Here is a 16,505-nt window from a genome sequence, read left to right on the forward strand (position 1 = left end):
TCCCCGAGAGATGAGCCATAGTGACATTCTGCACAGCACAAACAGCACAGATCTCTGTCTCTTTCTCTGTATGTGCAACTGACATAAAGAGAACACTGAGTCATACTGGGTCTGTCCCAAATCCTTCGCCAGTCTTTTCCAGCTCATGCTTCTTGAGGTGACAACACTGAGGAATATGGTGAACTCTGTAACCCACCGTCCTGTACTTTCACAATTATTCAGCATTGATCATTCATTGTATAGCTTGTATTCTACTTAACTTATATCAGTTTCACTCCTACACCAGGGGTTGTCACCTGGCGGACCACATTCCAGATGCAGACCCAGCAACATGTTTCAGCAGGCAGAAGTAAGCGCTTGAAAAAATACTGTAACAGAATCAATAAACTTATGAAGAAAAACTCGCTATAGTTCAGCAACACTAGTTTTCAAAATAGGTACCAAGTATAAACCATAACGGCTTCTGGAGCAGATCCTCTTTTACTACTTATCCAATCAACTACACTTATGTAAAGTATTTTGCTTAAGGCAGCTTATCGGGCCATAAACTAGCTACAGGGCTAAAGATGTTAGGTCAGAAAGGGGGTAGGGGGATGTTCAAAGCCTTTCGAAGATTTCTCATTTTATATAGCCTCTCTGGCCTGATTAGTAAATGATGACAGCATATTTGGGCCATTGTAGGTTTAAAAAAAACAGAGCTGGGGGGGTAATCTCATCTCATCTCATTATCTCTAGCTGCTTTATCCTGTTCTACAGGGTCGCAGGCAAGCTGGAACCTATCCCAGCTGACTACGGGCGAAAGGCGGGGTACACCCTGGACAAGTCACCAGGTCATCACAGGGCTGACACATAGACACAGACAACCATTCACACTCACATTCACACCTACGGTCAATTTAGAGCCACCAATTAGCCTAACCTGCATGTTTTTGGACTGTGGGGGAAACCGAAGCACCCGGAGGAAACCCACGCAGACACAGGGAGAACACGCAAACTCCACATAGAAAGGCCCTCGCCGGCCACGAACCCCGAACCTTCTTGCTGTGAGGCGACAGTGCTAACCACTACACCACCGTGCCACCTGTAACCTAATCTATTTATGGAAAAAAAATGTAATCAAAGATTATAAATATATGATGGAAAACAAGCAATCACTTTGATTTATTTGGGTGTTATATTCCAAGAAAAAAACTCACAAATTTATGAGAGAAAAAAAACCCCTCATGCTTCTCGGCTGCAGTGCATTCTGGGAAATGTTGGAGAAAATCTCTGAGTGTTTTCTTATTTTGTATTGCGCAGTCAAGGAGGAGAGAATGTATTTCCTATAATTTTCAACTCAGCCATGGAGTCTGTGGTGTGATGACGTTGATCCAACCTTGCAAATTGAATTGATCTGGTTCCTTGTAAAAACACTACTGTATTGTCCAAGGATTTTTTCTTGTAAATGGTTGACTTTTTAATTTCTGATTTTTCCCCCCACAAATTTATGACTTTATAACGTCAGCAAATATCAGAGTTTGTCTTGCAAAGTTCTGACTTTAATCACAGAAATTCTGAGTTTTTTCTCAAAAATATTCCTCCCTCCTTAGCTCCGTATTTTTTTAACCTACTAATGGCCCTAATACACAATCCTAATAAACTAAAGACAGGGCTTGTTAAAAAGCAAACAAACAACAACAAAGAAAAAACCTAGAATGTTTAAAGATGAATTGACAGAGGTGTATGGATTTATTATTCCTGTGTTCAGGGGTATTCAAAATGGATGTGTCTTATGTGTTCACAATAAATGACACTAGTCCAAAATGGTAATATATGAAGTTCCACTACACACAAAAATAACTACTCTGAATCATCTTACCTATAACTGTTAACTAATCATTAATGGTTAAGCATCAAAATCTGTTGTTACGATTCAGTTATGTTAGATGCTCATCCAGATCTTTGTAAGTATGGCATTTGATGTAGCTGGACCTGTACACATTTTAGTTTTCAGAATAGCCATGTCCTACAACTTGATAGGTGCTGAGAGAATGTTTTGAGTGTCTGGAAATATTGTCTACAACACTGAAATTTTTAATACATCTACATACAGTATACACTCACCAAACATATTATTGGACAGTCGAAAGTCGCACTTGGAAGATGGCTCTGGACACTTACAGTAATGCTTTTATGGCTGAGGACTACAGGTGACTTGCTAATTTTAGGAGACTGCAGTTGTCATGAACAGTTTTGCACTCAAGTTTCCATCAATGAACAGTTTATGACATCAACAAAACAGATTTCATGTTAAAAATTTTATAATCACAATATCTGTTATCACCCAAATGAGGATGGGTTCCCTTTTGAGTCTGGTTCCTCTCGAGGTTTCTTCCTCATGTCGTCTGAGGGAGTTTTTCCTTGCCACCGTCTTGCTCATTGGGGATAGACCAGGGATAGATTAGGGATAAAATTAGCTCATGTTTAAAGTCACTAAAATTCTGTAATGCTGCTTTGCGACAATATCTATTGTTAAAAGCGCTATAAAAATAAACTTGACTTGAATATTAGGAACACTGTACTAATCCTGGGTTGGGCCTCCTTTTGCTTTCAAAACAGCCTTAGTTCTTCCACAAGATGTTGGAAACATTCCTTTGAGATTCTGGTCCATGTTGACATGACCGCATCACACAATTCTTGCAGATTTTTCAGGTGCACTTTCATGCTGTGAACCTCCTGTTCTACCACATCCCCAAGGTGTTCTACTGGATTCAGATCCAGTGACTGGGAAGGCCACTGAAAAATTTTGAACTCATTGTCATGTTCATGAAGCCAGTTTGAGACGACTTTCAGTTTGTGACATAGTACATCATCATGCTGGAAGTAGTCATTAAACGATGGATAAATTGTGGCCATGAAGGGATGCACATGGTCAGAACAATACTCAAATAGGCTGTGGCTTTCAAGCGATGATTGACTGGTATTAATGGGCCCAAAGTATGCCAAGAAAACATTCCCCACACCATTACACCGCCTCCACCAGGCTGGACTGTTGACACAAGGCAGATTGGGTCCATGGATTCATGCTGTTGGCACCAAAAAACCCTACCCTCTGTGTACCTCAGTAAAAATCAAGATTCATCAGACCAGGCTAGGTCTTTCCAGTCTCCACCTGTCCAGTTTTGGTGAGCCTGTACTGACTACAGCCTCAGCTTTCCGTTTTTGACTGACAGAAGTGAAGCCCGACGTGTTCTTCAGCTGTTGTAGTCAATCCGTCTCAAGGCTCGACATGTTGTGCATTCGGAGATGCTTTGCTGCTCACCACAACTGTACACAGTGTTTATCTAAGTTACTGGAGCCTTTCTGTCAGCTCAAACCAGTCTCGCCATTCTCTGCTGACCTCTCATCAATGAGGCATTTCTGTCCACAGAACTGCTGCTTGCTGGATGTTTTTTTCTTTATTATTACCATTCTGAGTAAACTCTAGAATTGTTGTGCTTGAAAATCCCAAGAGATCAGCAGTTATAGAAATACTCAAACCAGCCCACTTGGCACCAACAATTATGCCATGGTTAAAATAACTGAAATCACATTCTTCCCCATTCTGATGGTTGATGTGAACATTATACCAAGCTGCTGGCCCACATGTGCATGATTTTATGCATTGCACTGCTGACACATGATTGGCAGATTAGAATGAGTAGGTATACAGATATAGCCAAGATAGTGTTTGGTGGTAGTGTTTGGTAAATGTACACTACCGTTCAAAAGTTTGGGGTCACTTTGAAATGTCCTTATTTTTGAAAGAAAAGCACTGTTCTTTTCAATGAAGATCACTTTAAACTAATCAGAAATACACTCTATACATTGCTAATGTGGTAAATGACTATTCTAGCTGCAAATGTCTGATTTTGATGATTAGAAAACCCTTGTACAATCATGTTAGCACAGCTGAAAACAGTTGAGCTCTTTAGAGAAGCTATAAAACTGACCTTCCTTTGAGCAGATTGAGTTTCTGGAGCATCACATTTGTGGGGTCGATTAAATGCTCAAAATGGCCAGAAAAATGTCTTGACTATATTTTCTATTCATTTTACAACTTATGGTGGTAAATAAAAGTGTGACTTTTCATGGAAAACACAAAATTGTCTGGGTGACCCCAAACTTTTGAACGGTAGTGTATCGTGTGTGTGTGTGTGTGTGTGTGTGTGTGTGTGTGGTAAAAGCCATAAATTAGCGAAGTCACATAATTATAAGAACAGTAAATAAGGCATGTGCTTACCCTGACTTACTGATATGCATTATTTTTTATCCCTCTCACAATGATTGTTATATGCACTATTGGTAAAAGTAAACACTAGTTTGCTTTTGTTTCTGACAAGTTGTCAGCTTCCATTGTTTTCTAATTGTATACTGTTACCCAAAGGTCAGTATTCTAGTGTCTATAGCCAACCCATTTCAAAAATTTAAAAATAGCTTAGAATAACTGTAGAAGCTTCACTATAGCCCATAACAATGACTATTGTTCACAACCTCTATTATATCTAAAAGAAAATCATAGGGGAAAAGAGGTGAGTGGATCTTGGACTGGATATGTAAATTAACTGGATAGAGTCAAGCATGCTTACTTTCCCAAAGCTGCCCTTTCCAATGGCTCGGAGAATCTGGAAGTGATCAAAATTCACTGTAAGAAAAGAAGAGGAAAAGTCATTAGTAAGACATATTGTAATGTGAGATTTATTTATCCGTATGACCTAGCATACTGTACAATGCTACTTATTACAATACTTACTTAGACTACTTATGATTTAACTGCAATTTACCCTCTCTTTCTCACTGACCTAAGCAACCTCTTTTGATTTTATAGCTATGCAATTTTTTTTTCAAATATCCATTCTATCTTAATTTCATCTCAATTATTAGCAATGTAAACAAACAATCTGAACGGACAAGACATAAAAATCTTGTTCACATGTTTATGGCTCCTGCTAATGTGTCTCGGAGGTCTATTAAAGAGAATGTGATTGGCACATATAGCTTTTTGACTTCATATTTATCTGTCAGCGTTTAACCAACAGATCAATGTAACATGATCTTTTTGAATGAATTTTCATTTCCTTAAGAGAAACTGAGTTCAGCATAAACATTTGATAAAAATCAGTTTCAATTGTGTTATTTTTAAGATTAAAAAACCCCCAAAGTTTTCAAGTGGATCATTCTGACCTGAAATGAATTTATTTTTCAAGAAGACAACAAACGTTGGGAATGTAACAGATTTTGTGGTAGGTCATTATTTTAAAGGTAAACTGCCTTTCAAATTTTTCAAGTGTAGGTCATGAAAAGAATTTTCCCTGACAGCCAATTATTTTTGTTTAGTGGACCGAAAGCTACTGAATTCAAATCACAGACTTCCAATTTTATTAGTTTGTTTTTAATAGAACAATTAATGAATTTAGGGCCATGTGGCTCTAAATTCTCCACTATTTTTTTTTACTTCACCATGATGCAATACAAGATACTACGTCATGCATCATGTGGTGGGCTTTCCCCGTTCGCGTTCGAGGCACAGCTAAAGGCCCGGTCCCACTGGCCGATGGACACAAAACGTATGCAAAAAGGACACGGCGGACGAGCAAAATTTCGGGGGTGGCTCTATCCGTTTTCATCCGCTCCAGAAATGGACAAAATTGGTGAAAATTTGCGAAAACAGAACGGAAATGAACGGACGTGGGTAGTATATAGTGGGGATGTTAAACGCATGTTCATAGGAAGCCTAGCGGATGAAAGTGGATGACAGCTCCGAAGGGGTTACCGGTGATAACTGAGAAGCGGACGCATAGCAGAAAGAGCGGATGCATAGCGGATGAAGGGTATGCATCACGTACGCCTAACGGAAACAAAGGGGATGTTGCGCGGATGTATATCGGATGCAGACCGTTCACTGCACTAGGTGTCCTTCTACATACTCTAGACATACTCCAGACATCCTAAATATACGAGATACATCCCAGATATAAACGCTTTGTCCGTTTTGAATACTTTATATACGAGATGCATACGCTTACATCCTTTCTATTTCCGTGCTACTAACGATGAACAGACGTTTCATGTACCTTATCTTTCCTCCCTCTTTCCGTTTTCAGCTGCAGCGGATGTGAGTTGCAAGGATGCCCAGAGGATGCAGAGAGGATACAGCAGACGTTTAACGGATGATAACGGACATAGAACGTTTGTTGCTCGTATATGTCGCGGATTTACATCGTACACGGCGGAAAGTTCATCCGTTCTAAAAGTTTTGTGCAGCTCAAAACTTTTTGCGCGGATGAAATCACAGTGGACGGATGCTCGATGGATAGAGCGTATGAAGCACGTATGAAATGAGTACACAACGGATGCATAGCGTTTTCCAACGGATGGCAAAGATTTTTTTACGTTTTACATCCTCTTTGCATCCGTAAGTGCAGTGGGACCGGGCCTTAAAGACCAAAAATGGCTTAAAAAATAATGAAATGAAATGTTTCAACATTTAAAAATACTATAAATATCAGTAAGCCATAATAAATTAAAGTTGATATTTGGTGTGAGACGACCCTTTGCTTTAAAAAAAAAAAGTAGTCTGAGGTACAGTGAGTGCAGTTTTATAAGGAACTGAGCTGTAGGTTTTACTGAACATTTTACAGAACCAGCCACAGTTCTTCTGGACACTTTGACTGTCACACTCGCTTCTTAATTTTGCACCAAAACCCATCAGCCTTCATTATGTTTTCTTTTTTAATCTGAAAAGTGCTCTCTTATGTCATATGCTGCTCAGATACAAACTTTTTTTTTTCTGTAACATTTAGGCTTGTGCTGGAAAATGAACGTTTGGAACTCTAAAATGTTTTATACTGACTCGATAATGTAGAAGTCATAAAATAGAAATCTACAAAGTTTATATGAAAAAAAAATTGGCTGCCTAAGACTTTTGCACCATACTGTATAAGTATAAAGTGAGTGATGTGAAAAATATCAGGTGTACTTCAACATGACATGACATTCGAGTAGTATAGTCAAACTGCCTAATTAAATAAGTGCATATCTGACTAAAAGGAGTATGTGAGTGCAGGTCTAAACTGTGTAATAACAATTGTAACATCATATAACAGACATTCAAGCATTCAAATACTGCTATATACCTGATATTTGTGTACTATCTGTACTTACATCTCCAAATAGCAAAGTATGTGCCAAGTACTAGTAAGAATTATATGTTATATTTACCTAATAGGATCTATCATTTGCACTGTACATACATTTCCATCATGCAAGAAATATACCAGATATTATTTGTACTATGTATTTGCCTTTGTTTCTCAACAGCACTCTGTGTTCTATGCCTTTAGCTCTCAACACAACGGGCTGAATCAGACATGTTACTGAAATATTTCTGTCATCCTCAGAAACTTGTGAGCAATCCGAAGACGGCATCAGTGGAAGAGTCCCTCTGGGTCCATGCTTCATATCGTGTAAAGCCATGCACCATCCTGTCACTTCGCTATTACACGGACTCATCTCATCTCATTATCTCTAGCCGCTTTATCCTGTTCTACAGGGTCGCAGGCAAGCTGGAGCCTATCCCAGCTGACTACGGGCGAAAGGTGGGGTACACCCTGGACAAGTCGCCAGGTCATCACAGGGCTGACACATAGACACAGACAACCATTCACACTCACATTCACACCTACGGTCAATTTAGAGTCACCAGTTAACCTAACCTGCATGTCTTTGGACTGTGGGGGAAACCGGAGCACCCGGAGGAAACCCACGCGGACACGGGGAGAACATGCAAACTCCGCACAGAAAGGCCCTCGCCGGCCCCGGGGCTCGAACCCAGGACCTTCTTGCTGTGAGGCAACAGCGCTAACCACTACACCACCGTGCTGCCTACACGGAGTCATAATCAGTATTATTTTAATGCACTCTTCTCTTGTGCTCTTCTCCCCTCTTGCTTTTCACAAACACCTAAAATGATTTTTTTAAATCACTAAGTGATTTTTTTTATATCACTTTCATATAAACTTTGTATGTTGTTTGTCTGGCTCCACTGGTGTGTTAGCACTGCGGGGGCAGGATTTCACCAGAAGCAAGCATTAAAAATGAGAAGCCTGACGACAAAGAGGATGTATTACAATTCTGCATACCTCTGTGTATTCTCTTTTATCTTAGAGGTCAGTGCTTTAAGGCATCAATATTAATAATAATCATTAATCTGACCTTTTGGCTCTGTCAGAAGCACTTGGTCCTACTTCTTCTGGGGCAAGAGTACTATCTGCTTTATAATAGCATATTGTATATTTCAGTTTATTCTATCCACATTCACTGGATATGAGCAATCGTGCGCTCTGATTAGCTACTCTACTACTAGGCTACCAGCTCATGTACTGTGAGTAGAGAAAAACAAAATGGTGGAGCGCATCAAGTCAGATATATCACTTTGTTATCAAGTATTTAAAAGAAACAGAAATAGCTAAGAGAATATAGTCCCCACCCACACACATTGCCTGTTCCACACTCCAGCACCTTCAACCTCCTAAGGCCCAAGATGTTTTTTTACATGCATTTTTTATTTCTCTTTGCTATTTGGGCTTATTAGAACCTGATTAGAATAAAAACTAAGCATCATCTTTTGATAAGATGTACTTTTAGAGAAAAAGTATGTCCGGATTCTTGTTCCGAATTTCCATAAAGTGCTGTCCACGCATGTGACCGCTAAGCCCTAGGAGGTTAAGTTGGTTTGCCAACTGCCAAAAAACCCTAAAGAAGAAGAAGAAAATAGTGGCGCATGTTGCTTAAGCAACCAAGGAAATAAAAGCTCTACTTGAAAAAACAACCCCACAAAATACAAAAATAAAAAGCAACAAAATATGCAATAAAAGTATTTGATGGTAAGAACCTATCTTTTTTTTCAATAATTATTATTGCATTTTTCACAAATTGCTGCTGTCATTTCGCCGGTTTGTTTACATTCTAAGTGGAAATGATTTTGTTGGATGTTTTGTATAAAGTTTTTATTTATAAAAGCTCTCTATCTGATCGGCATGCCATCTGTGTTTCAAAGTAGACACTGCAGCCTGCAGACGGAGGTGAAGAACAAAAGGGACAAACGCATGGTTGTACAAGCCACTGGCCACTATTAAAAAGCTCGCTCCGCGTTTTCAACCAACAAACTTCCGACCAAGGATCTTCTGGATCACGAGATCCTGCCTGGGAAGGACTTTTGCAACACAGCAAAGCTGATTTACACTACACTGAAATGGCTCTGCTTTTCTAGCAGAGTACACCAAATGGAGAATCACTGACGAACTCCTTCACTGCTGCCATGTGAGAGTGGTCCCAAGTAAGGCTGGCATTTTGGGCAATGTTGGTCTTAGTTTGATTAGTTTATGTGAAAAGTGCTATTTAAACCTAAGGTTGTTTGAAGTGTGCACACAATAATCACATAGCTTTGGTTTGATCATACGTTACTGTATTTCTCAGTTTTACTCTGGTCGATAGATTTTGCATACTTTATCGCTTCTTATGCCCTGTGATGACTTGACGACTTGTCCAGGGTGTACCCCACCTCTCGCCCATAGTCAGCTGGTATAGGTTCCAGCTTGCCTGCAACCCTGCACAGGATAAGCAGTTACAGATAATGGATGGCTGGATGGATATCTCTTTTATTTCTCTCATCGCTTTTATTTTCCTCTCTCTATAATGGTCTTACCACACACACTATAATACACATCTGAACGTTCAGACTCCAGTAACTTAAGGGCTGGTTAACTCAACTAGTTAGGCCATAGTGCTTATAACGCTGAGATCATGGGTTTGATCCCTGCATGGACTAAAGGGTATTTATATGCCTTTGTTAGAATCCTTTGTCTAATCAATGACACAGAGCACCTACAACCCCTCCCACACCTTTTTTGCGTGCAAACAATTATTTGTTAAGCCTGCACACACACATAAACACACCTACTTTTATTACCTCATATCACTATTTTTGTGCCTTGATTTGTTAAACTGCTGCTAGTATTAGTGAATGTACCTGATCAGTATTATTCTCATTTGATTTTGTCATTTTAATACATTAAATATTTACAAGAAACTGTGTCTTGTCTGTTATGCTGCAGTATTACTTGAAGCCATCCTCTGCCATCAAAGAATTCACATTGCCTTCAATGAGCTAGTGGATCACTACAGAAATTCATTCATTAATTTAATAATTAATAGAAATATTGATTAGTAAACTTAATGAACTGATATTTTATGAGACTGATATTTTATGAGACTGATTTAGTAACGTAATTGCACCCACATAATTGTGGTACCTCATGTGAGGACTGGTATTGTACCTACATAATTTTGGTGCCTCGTATGAGGCATGGTACTATTGTACCCACACACATCTTGATACAGCGCCCTCCTTCAACTAATCTTAAATTGCCCATGGAATTTCTTGTAGAAAAGAGTGTGCTGAATTACAGGTAATATAGACTTCAGAGTTTTATGGCCCAAATAAAATAATTAATTATGAAAATACTGTGTATATATAGTGCATGTGTCTTGGTACCATACATTTCCACATAATAATATATATAAGTATGTATGTCTGTGTGACTCTAATCTAATTTATATTGCATGAATCTTTATGCTCTGCTTCTCTTCTATTATTTTCTATTATGTTATCCAGGAGTTGTCATTGACTTTTCTTCTGTTTTTCGTTTTGTGGTGTTTTATGCGCCTTTTCTTTCATTTAGAAGTCTTTCATCCAGTGATGAAACCAATGCCTCAGAACAGAGGTGTTGATGTCTTTCCTGATAAAATCGGTGAAAACTTTGCAATCACTTTGTTCCTTAACAAAAACAGGTTCAGATTTGCTCACACATTCAGACGTTGTTCAGCTCGTGTTTGTATTTTAAATACAATGCACTGTTTTCACACTGCCTAAACTTGTGAACCGATCAGATACCGTGCATTCCTGCCCTGACATTTTCACTTTAAGTTTGAAAGGAATAATTTAATTCATGCTGCTTACTCATGACTTATCCTACACAATTTAATTGTAAAGATTTGTTCACCCAGGTCTGCCTTGTATAGATGAAAGTACTACAATTTTAGTTAGAGAACTAATAGTTTCAAGGCAATAAACCACTGTTTCATTTTAAACCAAGTGACTCACTTTCATTTGTACTGAATGTAACCTCATGGGAAGTACAGTGTCTTGCAAAAGTATTCATCCCCTTTGGTGTTTGTCCTGTTTTGTTGCATTACAAGATGGAATTAAAATGGATTATTTGGGGGGTTATGTGACAAAACAGGACAAACACCAAGGGGGATGAATACTTTTGCAAGACACTGTATAAGCTTTCATATTTACATAACATCTACATGCACAACATCTGGATGCATTGGTGTTGAAATTTCACTGAACCACTGGGGATCAGTGTTAGAATCTGTTAGGGAGCGCTATTGTAGCTGAAATACAAAATCAGTATTGAAAAGCACATATTCATGTTTAAATACAAGATATTTTAATATACATTTTACTCCCAAAGGAAAAAAATACCGATTTTTGAGTGCAGGAACAGTTACTCTACAGGACCTCCAGAGACATGTTGGGTTAAGGGCTCTGCTCAAGAGTTCAACAGTGGCCCTTTGACAGTTGTGGAATTTGAAATCCAGTTCCGAGCGCAGAATCTCTTAATCAGTGAGATATCACTGCAAAAAACTAGAACCCTAAGAGAAATATTGGGATTGAACCAAAGATGCCATACAGCAGGTTGGGAAAGTATTCAGATCCCTTCACTTTTTGCATGCTTCATATTGTTATAGATTTCATTTAAATGGATTTAATTATTTTGACCATTAATCTATACACAATAATCAAAAACGGTTTAGATTTATTTGATTTTTTGTGCAAATTTCTCATCTCATCTCATTATCTCTAGCCGCTTTATTCTTCTACAGGGTCGCAGGCAAGCTGGAGCCTATCCCAGCTGACTACGGGCGAAAGGCGGGGTACACCCTGGACAAGTCGCCAGGTCATCACAGGGCTGACACATAGACACAGACAACCATTCACACTCACATTCGCACCTACGGTCAATTTAGAGTCACCAGTTAACCTAACCTGCATGTCTTTGGACTGTGGGGGAAACCGGAGCACCCGGAGGAAACCCACGCGGACACGGGGAGAACATGCAAACTCCACACAGAAAGGCCCTCGCCAGCCCCGGGGCTCGAACCCAGGACCTTCTTGCTGTGAGGCGACAGCGCTAACCACTACGCCACCGTGCCGCCCCTTGTGCAAATTTATTAAACATTAAAAATTGATATCTCAGAGTAGGTGGAAAAATATTTTCTGGTCTGATGAGACAAAAATTAAACTTTTCAAGCTGAGCTTCAAGCACTATGTCTGGCAAAAAACAGGTACCACTAATGAACTGGTAATACCATCCCGGTGGTGAAGCATGGTGGTGGCAGCATCACACTACAGGGTGTTTCTCAGTGGCAGAGGTGGAGAGACAGGTCAGAATTAAGCAAAGAATGAATGCAGACAATTACATACACAGGACCAGTCAAAAGTTTGGACACACCTACTCATTCATAGGGTTTTCTGTATTTTGACAGCACTGTAAAACATTACTGAAGACATCACAACTATGAAATAACATATGGATCCTATATGGAATTATATGGTAAACAAAAAAAAAAAGTGTTAAACTTAGTTTCATATTTTAAAATTTTCACTGCTTCACTGCACTGCTTGCAGACTCTATGAACATTTTTCACTTTATGCCTTGGTCACAACCGGCCGTATGTGCTCCTACGGCCGGTCTACGTGCAAAAAACGCAAAAAACGCACGGAGGGACCGTGTGTGACGTGCTGATTTTCGAGCCGTAGACTGGCCGCAGAGGTTCTTTGTCATGTCAAACAAACTCTACGGGCGCTTACGTTTTTTTCAGGCTGCAAGACAAACTGATGGCCAACATGCGTCTTTCTCCATGAACAAAAAAAACACGCAGCGATTTGGGAAACGCCAAAAATCGCACGGCCAAAAAATCGTACGTCCGGTTGTGACCTAGGCTTTAATAATAACACTTTGCGTTCATGGTCATTTCCTTGTAGAAAATTTTCAAGCATTTCTCTGTTGAAGTTATTCATCTGACAAATGAAAATGTGTTTAAAATTTTAATGTTGGGTGTTATTATTCATGGGGTAACTGACTTGAAATATTCTCTCACTTCATGCACATGCATTCATTGTGGAACTGACAAAGAAGCTGACCATCATGAAGTTTTGATGTTGCATTAGTAATATTAAACACAGGGCAGTTGTGCATGAACAAAGAAGAACACAAACTGTATTAATATCCATTTTATTTTCCTCAAATCCTGCAATCATGCATATAATTATAAGACTTTTCATGCATCATAAATAAATTAGATATTTTGTAACAAAAATTGTTGGTACCTACCATTTTAATATGGTTCTGAAAGAAAAGGAAAAAAAAATCCGACCATCCTACCCTGAATTATTTTAGGTCTTGACAGGAAACACAAATGTTATATATATATATATATATATATATATATATATATATATATATATATATATAAATAACATTTGTGTTTCCTGTCAAGACCTAAAATAATTCAGGGTAGGATATATATATATATATGTATTGCTAGGCCTAATTGGGTAAGTGCCCTTTTTTTTTTATCAGAATGTGAAATGTATGGACACTTGGCATGGTTAGTGAGTATCAGGTTTCTGCTGCTAAAAACATCAGATACTGCGGAGTCTGCATCTTTGTCATACTGCTGAGAAAGAGAGAGACAGAGAGAGAGTGTAGAAAGGCTGAAGCTGCAGTGGTTCTTGGCATGGCTCCTACTGGGTTAAAGCCAAAGTGTGTAAGAATGCAAGCATCAATTTCAACGGGCTGCTAATGGGGGTCAGCGTCAAGTGCTTACTAATGGAAGCTGCTGGGAAAGTTCTCACCATGAAACAAATGCAGAGATGTCATCTGTCTAGAGAATCAGATTTATTACACAGAACACAGGCACTAATCTGCATAAAGAGGATGCAATGGTAACACGTGTCATCTCACACAATCATTTACTAATATATAATAAAATATTACCAGTAGCTGTGAGGTATTTTAATAATATACATATTACCACCAGAACGTTTTCAGAGAAATTAAAATGCCTTTAATGTTTCACCTCTGAAATAGAGTTTATCACTTTGCTAACTGAATACAAGTCTACAAATAAGAAAATGACTACAAATCATAAAAGAAAAGCCCTAATAAATAGAGGATATTACATAGTTGCGTGAAGATATGAAGTTTATCTTTGAGTAGTGAACATATTCACAAGTGAATGACACAAACAAGTGAAGATAAACTTCATATATTCGCAACACCATGTAATGTTCTTTATATTATATAGACACATCCACACACAAAAAAATATGTAAGTTAATCAAAAGAATTTTAATTTTGAACCGGTTTGCCATTTTGACAACGTGCGTCCAGTCAGCAGGAAAACACTGGGAGTGATGTCATCAGAGTGAAATATCAGGAAATATGTCACTCAGATCCACGATGTATTTTGTATGAAAAATGCAAGTTTTTGAACATGAGAAGGTAAACTTCATATATTCAAGCAGGCATGTGATTTTCTTTTTATTATATAGACACATCCACAAACAAAAGGTACCCAAATTTATCAAAACAATTCATTGACTTCCTCACTAGTGACATATGGAGATTTGTGTCACGGTTTTGAATCTCTATGTCCTGGATGTAGTTTGTATGAAAAATACAAGTGGTGTATTTCCGATATATATATTATATATGATGGCCATCTTCAACCTCAAAGGATGAATATGACTTCAATTTGGTGGGTGGCGGTTGTGGGTCCAGAGGTGACTGGTGAGGCCAGTCCAGGCTTTGAAGGTACGCCCACATGTCGTACATGTGTGGATAGGTGCTGTAGTGGGGGTGGCGATAGTTCAAGCCTTCCACGCAGCTCGTTTCTTCTGGGCCTTGGTGATGCATTTCATCTATTGTGGGAGCATAAGCACTAATCAACATTGTGTTCTTCTTGCCTCCAAGTGGAAGCTGAAATGTCATCAGGTGATCGTTGATGCCCTCCAGGAGTTTGCCAAGTTTCTGAGCGAGGTGGGACTTTACAGCAAATCCAATGCCTGCCTCTCGCCGGTCAGCGCTGCTACGACCACTCCAGAAGAAGGTATAATCCCCACCGTGAGCTGGCCCTTGTCTGCTAAACTTGTTTCGCGGAGGGCAGGTATGTCCACATTGTAGCGAGTTGGTTCCCTGGCGACTAGTGCAGTTCTTCTCTCGGGCCTGTCTGCTTTGATGTTATCCAGTAGAGTGCGCATGTTCCACGTGCCAATGTTGAGTACTTTCACTATCTTATTAATTTTCTTATTTGTTGTATTTTGACCGCTGAGTGGGATCCTGGACAACCACGGTGTGTTGGCCAGGGTGAGATGAAGCAGGCTATGTTTGGGGCACATTTTCTAGCTCCTTCCTCCATGAAGGTGAGCAGAGCAAATCCTAAACAGGGCTGCTCAGACACACAGGGGGCTGCCGAACTCCGCTGCTACTTCGTTCCAGCAGAAAGTGACCCTATGCCCTGGGCCGCCTGTGTGCAGGTTCGTGACTACAGCTTCCAGTGTTTCTACACCTGCTGCTTCGCCACTTGCCCATCACCACAGGACTAGAATTTGAATTTGAAATCATGACTTGCACGTGACTTGGATTAGAGTGAGGGAGAGTTGCACAGCCATCAGCCTCACTCTCTCGTCCCAACCTGACTGGGTCCAAGGGCAAGATAGACTCAAGATGGTTGGAGCTAGGTCGGGATGGAGTGGATTGCCAACAGTGTTCTATGTGTTACACTGTGTCCTGATCATGCCCCACAAACGCTTTGCTAGGTCCACCTTCCTACCCATTGAACCATCAGCAGGTGGTCTCCTCTGCGTAGTCTGTCGAGTCCAGTCTTCGGCTGTAACCCTGAATGGGGGAGCAATAGGTTGCTAGTGCTGGCTCAAGGCGCCACCCCAGGCTAGTGGAGGGAAGGAGACACCTTACTACTCCATTGCATGGTGGTCAAGGACGGCACAAGCCCACTGCCCTAATCATAATAACTGCTTATTTTTATTATACTGTAACAGCTGTTTATTGAGTGTGTTTTGTTTGTGTTCGGTGCTTTGGTTGAACATGCAATGGTGCACATTTGCACCATTAGCCTCTGTGCTCAAAGTCTTAGGCTAAACCACAGTTCAACCAAAGCACCGAACACAAACAAAACACACTCAATTTTCTTATTTGTTGTATTTCAACCGCTGAGTGGGACATGTCCTGCTTATGACATTTAATGCTTTCAGAGCATTAAATGTCATAAGCAGGACAAGTGTATCTTGAATAAGACTCTGTTAATATATTTTGACTTTCTTTTTCCTGGTAAGG

The sequence above is a fragment of the Neoarius graeffei genome, chromosome 7 (assembly GCF_027579695.1).
Source record: "Neoarius graeffei isolate fNeoGra1 chromosome 7, fNeoGra1.pri, whole genome shotgun sequence".
NCBI classification, from domain to species: domain Eukaryota; kingdom Metazoa; phylum Chordata; class Actinopteri; order Siluriformes; family Ariidae; genus Neoarius; species Neoarius graeffei.